Source organism: Nicotiana tabacum, chromosome 6 (genome assembly GCF_000715075.1).
Source record: "Nicotiana tabacum cultivar K326 chromosome 6, ASM71507v2, whole genome shotgun sequence".
Lineage (NCBI taxonomy): Eukaryota > Viridiplantae > Streptophyta > Magnoliopsida > Solanales > Solanaceae > Nicotiana > Nicotiana tabacum.
The window spans coordinates 61,441,899-61,452,859 of NC_134085.1; the positions used below are offsets into that span (position 1 = coordinate 61,441,899).

General features: G+C 37.0%; 1 long non-coding RNA gene across 1 annotated transcript; it reads right to left on the bottom strand.

The window, feature by feature from the left end:
• Positions 1-307: 307 nt before the first annotated feature.
• On the bottom strand, positions 308-10,379 carry LOC142181621 (uncharacterized). The gene is made up of 2 exons (XR_012710380.1): positions 9,792-10,379; positions 308-2,163 (listed from the first exon to the last, which is right to left on the bottom strand). It is a non-coding gene; the product is annotated as an uncharacterized LOC142181621 (long non-coding RNA).
• Between the last annotated feature and the right edge of the window lie 582 nt (positions 10,380-10,961).

Below are 10,961 nucleotides of genomic sequence, written 5' to 3' on the forward strand. Positions count from 1 at the left end.
AATTTTGAGATTATTGTGAAGGCCATGAGTTATGGAATTATTGTGAGGAAGAGGCCGACTTACTCGTTCCCAAGTGAACTTCGACAAATTAAACGAGAACAAAGACAACACAATAAAGCCATACACGTTATCACCGATTCCCCTTTTATGTTATTTCTCGATCAAAGCAACAACAGCATTAGTATAAAATTTGAGACCACACGGTTTGCAAGAAATGGAAAGATCATTAATACTATACATTTTGCCCCACATAACGGTGAAATAGAATATCATTGTGCAGAAACCTCAAATGCTAAGATCAATAATGGACCAAAAAGCTCACTGACTACACTATATTTAACTATAGTGTAGGAATCTTATTTCATTTTAACACTTAACCAAAATCACTCAAACAGGTCATGAGTAGCTTCAACAAATAATTAAACATCCAATAGAATCATACACCGAATGATCCATACAAGTTGTTTTTATTTTATTTTTAAAAATGGAATAAAATTGACGAAGAGTTAAAAGAATTGGACCTTTGTGTTGAATCTGAGCTTTTGAGTTTTATATCATGGAAATCTCAAAGCAAACAAGACCCGGACATGACCACGATGAACCCAGACCTTGGCAGACAAAACTCAAATCGGCAAACAAACCTTCACATCGACCGAAACGGGATTCTACTGAAGCTACAGCTCACTCTAGTTGCGCCAAACAGATCCAAATTCCTCACGAAAAGTGCTAGGTTTCGTTTGTGTTTATGGCTGTTGATTTCCGTTTCTCATGAGGAGTCAGATGAGGTCCTTCATTTTTGTTTTTTTTTTCGATCTTTTCCGGAGAAGTGGCCGATCTTTTTTCTTTTCTTTGCTTTAGGCGTTAGTCTATCTCTAGGTTAGCTCATGTTTTTGGGATTTTTGTTTTGTCCCATCTATGGAAACGCTAATTGTTGTGTGTCCGTTTTGCTGAAGATAGAAACGGCGGATCAGATGGTTTTAGGCGTCCCTCCATTATTTTGTGCATTAGGACCTATTATATAGGGGTAGGAATTAGGTTAGGGGTATGACCTAGGAATTATGGGCTTGAGAATTATGGGCTAGGTCCAAAATTAGGCTTAAAAATGGGTTGCTCGAACCCAAGTTTCATTCTTTCCCTGTGAACGAGATTAAAAATGCGATCTCATTTATTAATTAATCCTACTTAAATAAAATAACTATTAAAGTAAGACTGACCGCTAAAATAAACTATTTTTTTTTTGTATTTTTCAAGATTAAAAATGACTACAAAAGATTAATGGAACAATTTTTGTAATTTTCATTTTTCTTGTAATAAAATAAAGTAAAAGTGTAAAAATTAGTTGAAATAACTATATTAGGCCTAAATTAAATATTTACGTGCTAAAATATGAAAACTCTTGGGGAGGGTCAAAAATCACATGTCTACAGCTGCCCCTCTTTGACTGGAAACGCGAAGAGTTTTTAGACAAAGAATGACTAGACATGTTTTTTGACCCAACCCTTATTTAAGGAGATCAAAAACGAAGAGGAAGGAGAATGTGACCGAGCCCTGGTATCTGAGCTGCCTACATATCCTTGGCTATAAAGGAATCAGGCCACGTGTAATTCAGAAGTGAGTGAGATGATGGAGTATGCCGAGGTGAGGAGCTGGTCGAGGTGTCGTTCCGTCAAGGTTCTGGTCCGTGGTCCTGATGTTACATCAAAAATCAAAACATGAAAAAGACTAGCTAAGCCTATCAACTACGAGTTACAAGATTCTTATCTATAAGTCTTTTGAAGCTTGATCTTGAGTCTTGAGTGGTTCTTCATGCAGACTTTAGATTTGAACCTTGACGATTGCTAGTTGCAGGTGCTAGTTCGTTCTTCTTTAGCTTTTTGGATCAAGACCGGACATGCAGTACTTGTGACCTCAATCATGTCTTGAGCAATCCGCCTCTTGTTTCAGCTTCTGCATTTTGGCTTCACTCCCTTTTTCCCCTTTTTCTTTTCTTATTATTTATTTTTTTTTATTTTTTTTTTAATTCTGGACTAAGATTACTTCCATTGATCATCTCGTCTGTTGACTCGTCTTCTTGCCGCGAGCTTCTGCTACTTCTAACTTGAACTATTTTCCTTTGAGACTTGAACTGCTTTCCATTGAAACTTGAGTTATCTTCCTTCAAAACTGCTTTCCATTGAAACTTAAGTTATCTTCCCTTGTTCTCCAGGTGGGCGCCTGATTACAATAAAACAGACAAAACAAAAGAAATTTTTTCTGCCCCATTTTGCGCTAGGAAGATTTGTGAGTTGTTAGCAAAATTGTAAATCACTTGTACTATTGATGCAATGATGAGTGTAAACTAAAGAATAGACTAGGAAAACTATAAACTAAGCTTGACTAAAGTAAAAACTGATCCTATTCTCCAGGCGGGCCCCCCTGATTTCAGGAAAACTAAACATTGATAATCTTAAGAAAACTAAAAAAAATGACCCTTTTTTTTTCAAATTCAGACTTTCTTTTTTTTCAAAATATCCTAGGAGAAAATTCGCCAGACTAGGTTCTCTATCTTAGGAGAAAGATTCATCAGACTAAGACGTTAATCCTAGGAGAAAATTCATCAGACTAGGTCCTTTTCTCTCTTTTTTTTGTTTTGTTTTTGGTATCTTAGGAGAAAGATTCATCCGACTAAGACGTTTATCCTAGGAGAAAGTTCATCAGACTAGGTCTTCTATCTTAGGAAAAAAATTGATCAGACTAAGATTTTGATCCTAAGAGAAAGTTCATCAGACTAGGTCTTTTTTTGTATCTTAGGAGAAAGATTCATCAGACTAAGATTTCTATCCTAGGAGAAAATTCATCAGACTAGGTTTTCTATCTTAGGAGAAAAATTCATCAGACTATGATCCTACGAGAAAGTTCATCAGACTAGGATTTATATTGGGACGAAAATCCATCAGACTAGGACTTTTTATCCTAGGAGGAAAAATATAAAAATCAAAGGCAAGATTTTATGCACAATAGCAAGATAAATAAAGGCAAAGATTTGAGAAACTTCCCTTTGTCAGCTCTTCTCTTATCTTCTTTTCTTTTTTTCCTCTTTTTTTTGAACCACTTTCTCTTCACTGCTATGTTCCTATTTCATACAAAGAAAAAAATTTCAGTTTTGAAAATGGTGGTCGGTTTGTGGCCTTGAGTCTTGAGCAGCTTGGCTTTTGCTCGATCATCTTGAGTCAGTCTCAAGAAACTTTTGTTCTGCACCAACTCTAACTGTTTCACACCCGGTACCATTTGTATTTCTGGCTCAATCAGCATTATCCCAATTGAAGATCTTTTCTTAGATGATCTTTTCTGATATCTGAGCAATTTGTCTGTCAGAGAGAATCACAAGTTATCTTTGTTTGCGCTAAGCAGGCTGACAAGAGTCTTTTGGGGGAGCCTTTGTATGAATCCTCAAGGCATGTTGACAGTAACAACTGAGTTTGCAGGCCAAATTTGCTTTGTACAACTGAAAATCTGGTGGCAGATTTTGAAATCTTTTCTTGCTTGTTTTGAGAAGGACTGACTCAGGGTGAAGGACACAATGACGCAAAGAAACAAATATTAACAAGAAATTCCCCTGTCGGAAGGACAGAAGGAAGAATTTTTTTTTCTTTTTTTTTTTCAATAACTAGCCTTAATAATCATGACATGCCTTTTGGACTTAACAGCCGATCTATCAAACTGACCAAATCTTCCATTTTACCATTCTTATGATCTTTGAAGTCGGGCGTATCCGTGCCAATCTTTTGCATCAGCTTCACGACTCACTTTCGACTAATGGTGCCCCGAGGAATTTTCACCAACAAGCCTCTCTCATTTATTCATCTCTACTTACCGTCGCCTTATTGTGCCCGTGAGGGTTTTCACTAATAAGACTCTCTCATTTTCCTTTTTTTTTTCTTTTTCTTTCGCTTTTCTTGTGTGAGCATCCTGACAGTGTTCTATGTCGCGTGATCGTTGTTGCTCATTGCATGTTTCTCTTGGCATTCTTGAAGGTGTATCAGGAGGTCTTTATTTGGAAGGTTATTGGATAGGGTCGGGCAAAAAGATCGGCATGAAGGCTCAAAGTAGACTCAAAATGAGGAGTTATGGACTTACAACTCTTGGAACCGACTCTTTTACAAGTGAAATAAAAATCTCTGCCCCAGTTTCAGCTATTGGGGATTTTTTTTTGGAATTGTTTTGCTTCTCTGAATTCTTATTTGGTTGGACCGAACCGTGAGGCTGCCTACGTATCCTTTTTTAAGAAATCAGGTCGAACGTAGTTCAAACATCTAACCTAACTATTTTTTTCATCTTTCTTTCTGTTTCTCTTTTTCTTTTCTTTTTTTTTTAATCTTTTTTTCTTTTCTTTTCTTTTTTGTTTGCCCCAACTTCTATTTTTGAGGGCATGGACCTTCGACAATTCTTTTTTTTTCGAACTTTCTAAGAATTGCCCCAGTTTGTATTCTTGGGACATGGATTTTTTTTCTTTCTCTTTTTTTTTTGACTCTAAACTTGATTAAAAAAGAAGGTAGTTAAATAAAATAACACAGGCTCAAAAGGGGTAGCGAAGGATATAAAGTGTTTGATAGCAGAAAGAGGGCCTCCCAGCCTCAAGAATGCCAAACATAGTATCTTTCGCGATCACAGCATTGACGAACATGTCTGTCATCTTGGTGTGTCATGATCTCAAGATACTTTCCGTCCCTTAATGTCGAAATTTCTAACAAACTTCAATTGATTAGACATCCTCAAGCCCGATCTTCACAATGATTTGAAGGTGAATTTTGCTCGACCTTAATTCCAAAGTATTTCAACTCTTTATTCATCCTAAAAAAATGCCTTTTCCTCAGTTGTCCAATTCAAACTTAAACCAATTTTCTAAGATCTGGCCAAAAATTCCGCATGCATGTTATGCCATTAAGACTAGCGGAAAAAGAACTAAGTATGGAATGACACAAAAGGACAAACTATATTTCATTGATTAAACAACAAGACAAACAACCTAAAATTCGAGTTACAACCCTAGATAACCTGGCTAATGAAAAATAGCAACAGAACAGAAAGACAGGACTCACACAAACAGAATAGAGGGATAGAAGGGTTTGACTCAATAAAACAAATAAAATCTGGATCACAACTCTGAAATAACCCAGATAATAGAAAAAACATCAAAACAAACTACCAAAATTCCTTCCTAGTGAGGAGGGAATGACTTTTCAATTGCTAAGCTTGATATTTAGCCACAAATTCGCTCATCAGGATCGACAGAGCCTTCTCCAATTTCAAAATCATTAACTTCAGTTAGCAAATTCCCGAGAGGATTCTCATACTCCCTATCACCACGCATCATCCCCACAAAGTGTGCATCATCATGTGCAGGTAAAGGATTCTGCACGATATTCTGGGTGTCACTGTCTTGGATAACAATCAGGTTTTCCAGGATCATCCTGTCTATCTCCTTTTTCAAATCCCGACAGCTTTCAACATTGTGCCCATGGGCATTGGAATGGTATTCACACCTTTTAGAAGGGTCAAAGCTTCTTGCACGTGGGTCCACATGATTTGGAGGAATAGGTGCAATCATGTCATAATGCTTTAATTTCTCAAACAAGCTTGCATAGGACTCTCCTATTGGTGTAAAATTATCTTTCAACTTTTGTTCCCTTTTGTACCTCTGACCTGGATGTAGGTTATAGGGTACCTGAAAATTTTGTGGAAGCTAGTGGAGATTTTGTGATGCTCGTGCTCGCCTTCTGGGGTGTTTTGGTGGCTGGACAACATACCGAGGTGGAGCGATAGAGTATTGAGGGTTCTGAGTAGATAATACTGCTCAGGGGAGTCATGGGAAACTTGAGGAGGCTGCTCATACCTTCGAGATGTTCTCCTGGGACCTCTTCTCGACCCTGATGTCATCATGATTTCTTCAACCTTCTCATTTGTGTCGCTAAAATTATCAGATTCAACCCGGACAGCCTGAGTTGCGGCTTTAAAAACTGCTTGACTTATAATTTTGCCTGTCTTAAAACCATTCTCTACCATTTCTCCCATTTTGATTGCTTCCGAGAAGGATTTGCCAACTGCGGACATCATGTTTTGAAAGTAATCTAGCTCTTGCGCTTGAAGGAAGACAGTGATTAGCTCGTGGTCATCCATGGGTGGCTTAACTCGAGCTGCTTGCTCTCCCCATTTAATGGCATATTCCCTGAAACTTTCACTTGGTTTCTTCTTCAGGTTTGAAAGGAAAATACGGTCTGGGGCAATGTCGATGTTGTATTGGAACTGTTTGACAAAGGTTTATGCCATGTCATCCCAGACATACCAGCGAGATGTGTCTTTATCCATAAACCATTCGGAGGCTACTCCCGTAAGGCTTTCCCCAAAATAAGCTATTAACAATTCTTCATTTCTTCCTGCACTTCTTAGTTGATTGCAATACCTTTTCAGGTAGGCTATGGGATCTCCATGTCCATCATATTTTTCAAATTTGGGAGTCTTGAAACGAGGCGGCAAGTGGACATTGGGGAACATACATAGATCTTTGAAGGCACCACTCTTTTGACCTGCCAACACTTGCATGTTTTTCAACCGTTGTTCTAAGCTTTTCACTCTTTGGGTCATTTCTTCCTGTACCATCTTTCGGACAGGCTTCTCAATGTTTACAGGAAGATCAAATGAGTACGAGTGGTACTCAGGAGAGTAGTACTGCTCTTGTTGTGTAGCAAATTGTGACTCATGACGAGGCTGTCCTTGACCACTGGCCCATGCTTGACACATTTCGGTCATTTGCTGTTTCAATATTCTATTTTCCTCAACCACAGTAGACTCTTGTTGAATCCTCTGCCTCTGAGTCTCTTGAGCACTTGTAACAGCTTCGACGTCAGTTATCATTTTTCCTTGGATCTTGTGTTGGCCGCTTACCACAAACCGACCACCTCAACTTTCTTCACAATTCAAAACAAAACGTGTTAGAATGGACTCAGGTCGTCCTTATTATTATCAATATTTTTTCACCTTTGTTTTTTTTCATTTTTTTTAAACAGTTGATCGAACCTGATGTGGGTTGCCTACTTATCATGTGGGAACATGAATCAGAACTTGCGTAGTTCGGTAAGATCATGAATAAAGTAAATAAGCTAACTTTTTGTTTTGAATTTATTTTATTTTATTTTTCGAAAGAAAGACTTATAAAAAAAGGGAATATTTTTGAATTTTGATTTTTCTTCAGCATTTTTGCAAAGAAAGACTTCTAAAGAAGAAAGTTTTTTTTTTGATTTTTTTTTTGGAATTTTGAAAGAAAAACTTCTAAAGAAGAAAGAAAATATTTTTGGAATTTTATTTTGAATTTATGAAAGAAATGCTTCTAAAAAAGAAAATATTTTTGAATTTTGAATTTCTTTTCAATTTTGAAAGAAGAATGAAAATATTTTTGGAAGAAATTAAAAGAAAATATTTTTTTGTAATTTTTTTAAAACACAATTAGGGTCTAAAAGAAAGGCTTTCTAAAGCAAGTAACGGAAAATATTTTTGAATTTTTTGAAAATTAAGGTCTAAAAAAAAAGAGTTTTCTAGAGAGGAAGTAAAGGAAAATATTTTTGGATTTTTTGAAAATTATGGGCCGGAACCGATGAGGTTTGCCTACGTATCTCACATCCGGTGAGAATTAGACCCGCGTAGTTCGCCCAGTTTTGACGGAACAAAAGAAAATATGACTTATTTTGAAATGACTTTTCTTTTTTTTAAAAAAAATTTCAACAGAATTTTAGGGTAATTCAAATACCTACTTCTCACTCTCTTTACTTTTCTCTTTTTTTTTTCGATTTTTATTTTTTTTTTCATTTTCTTTCCCTATTCTAGAAGCCAGTCAGCATGCAAGCCGAAATAGACAGATACGCAAGTAGCACGTAAGATGTATCAGAATGGTCTTTTAATTTGGGTGCACCTATCCTAGACGGACTCAACCCCTGTGTTGAGTCCCCAAAGTCAAATGCACATGATACAAACAAATATTCCTACCAGGGATCCGGTATGAGGCTGAGTTATTCTAAGCTAAAAACCTGGGTATATTGTTCTATACTTGTGTACCCGAGCGGACAACTCGAGCCGAGGAGAGGGCTACGTATCGGGAACCAAAAGGCCATCCGGATTTGTAACTTGTCCGAGTCTCTTTCTTATTTCAAGGTATGACACTAACAGAAGAGGAGTCACCAGCGTGCACATCCCCAAAGATGAGAAGAGAAGGGTTTCGTAGCAGTTTATATACAGCTCAGGTAATATCAAAGCAGTAAAAAGCAACATCACATTAGGCCCAAACATGTAAATAAAATCAGACAACAAATAAAGCCAAATATAACAATTACTCTAAGCTCGAATTCTGAACCCTAAACTAGAAGTTCTGGGTTCTTTTCCCCAGCAGAGTCACCAGAGCTGTCACACTTCCTTTTTACCTACACCCCGGGAGGGTATAAGGGAGTTTTTCCAATTAAAGTGACAATAACCGAAACGGAATTAATTATTTTGAAAATCAGAGTCGCCACTTGGGATAATTTATGGTGTTCCAAGTCACCGGTTTAAAATCCCGAATCGAGGAAGTTTGACTCTATTATTGGTCCGCGAACACAGAAATCCGGGTAAGGAATTCTGTGAACCCGGAAAAAGGTGTTAGACACTCCCGAGTTCCGTGGTTCTAGCACGGTCGCTCAACTGTTATTATTTGGCCTATTTACTGATTTTAATACATGTTTTAACCTATGGTACAATTTTAACTTATTAAACCACTTTTATTTAATTATTTTTGGGGAAGATTTCAACATCATATGAAACACGTCTTGAACCATGTCACATAAATGCACCCGCGGTCTACGACACATTTCATCTAACGTTGTTGAGATTTGGATTTGGGTCACATAAATGCACACCCGAGTTTAGGAAAGTAGCTTTTTAAATAGCGTGCCTAAAGCAACTACGCAATTTCAGGTTTGCGAGGGCCATGAAAAATTCAACTAAATGGCACACCTCGATTTCAAAAGAGTTAAAAATTAATTAAGTGAGGGCCATTGGTTTTGGAGATTTTATTCAACATGACACACCTCAATTTATTTCAAAGGGTTTTATTATTCGAAGTTGCTATGATCGGGCTACATGAAATGCACCCCCGAATTGGGATTTACATATCGTGACCATGCCACAGGAACCGTACCCATGGCCACGATAATTTATTATAAAAACGCGCCTAAAGCAAGCTACAAATATTCATTATTCTTCCTAAATTTTGAGATTATTGTGAAGGCCATGAGTTATGGAATTATTGTGAGGAAGAGGCCGACTTACTCGTTCCCAAGTGAACTTCGACAAATTAAACGAGAACAAAGACAACACAATAAAGCCATACACGTTATCACCGATTCCCCTTTTATGTTATTTCTCGATCAAAGCAACAACAGCATTAGTATAAAATTTGAGACCACACGGTTTGCAAGAAATGGGAAGATCATTAATACTATACATTTTGCCCCCCCACATAACGGTGAAATAGAATATCACTGTGCAGAAACCTCAAATGCTAAGATCAATAATGGACCAAAAAGCTCACTGACTACACTATATTTACCTATAGTGTAGGAATCTTATTTCATTTTAACACTTAACCAAAATCACTCAAACAGGTCATGAGTAGCTTCATCAAATAATTAAACATCCAATAGAATCATACACCGAATGATCCATACAAGTTGTTTTTATTTTATTTTTAAAAATGGAATAAAATTGACGAAGAGTTAAAAGAATTGGACCTTTGTGTTGAATCTGAGCTTTTGAGTTTTATATCAGGGAAATCTCAAAGCAAACAAGACCCGGACATGACCACGATGAACCCAGACCTTGGCAGACAAAACTCGAATCGGCAAACAAACCTTCACATCGACCGAAACGGGATTCTACTGAAGCTACAACTCACTCTAGTTGCGCCAAACAGATCCAAATTCCTCACGAAAAGTGCTAGGTTTCGTTTGTGTTTATGGCTGCTGATTTCCGTTTCTCATGAGGAGTCAGATGGGGTCCTTCATTTTTGTTTTTTTTTCGATCTTTTCCAGAGAAGTGGCCGATCTTTTTTCTTTTCTTTGCTTTAGGCGTTAGTCTATCTCTAGGTTAGCTCATGTTTTTGGGTTTTTTGTTTTGTCCCATCTATGGAAACGCTAATTGCTGTGTGTCCGTTTTGCTGAAGATAGAAAACAGCAGATCAGATGGGTTTTAGGCGTCCCTCCATTATTTTGTGCATTAGGTACTATTATATAGGGGTAGGAATTAGGTTAGGGGTATGACCTAGGAATTATGGGCTTGGGAATTACGAGCTAGGTCCAAAATTAGGCCTAAAAATGGATTGCTCGAGCCCAAGTTTTATTCTTTCCATGCGAACGAGATTAAAAATGCGATCTCATTTATTAATTAATCCTACTTAAATAAAATAACTATTAAAGTAAGACTGACCGTTAAAATAAACTATTTTTTTTTGGTATTTTTCAAGATTAAAAATGACTACAAAACATTAATGGAACAATTTTTGTAATTTTCATTTTTCTTGTAATAAAATAAAGTAAAAGAGTAAAAATTAGTTGAAATAGCTATATTAGGCCTAAATTAAATATTTACGTGCTAAAATATGAAAAATCTTGGGGAGGGTCAAAAATCACATGTCTACAGTCACTACTCTACCGAGGTTAGTCTTGGTCATTAATGGGTACCATTATGATATACTCATACTACTCTTCTGCACATATTTTGTGTGCAGCCCCAGGTACCTCCTACCAGCCCTGATATTAGTAGAGTGTGTATGCTGCTACTTGGAGACTTCAAGTTATATCTGCCAGCGTCCACATACCTCGGAGTCACCCTCTATCCTTATGTTGTCTTTTTTCTTATTCTTTTAGATGCTGATGTATAGAGACAGTTAGTAAATTCCTTAG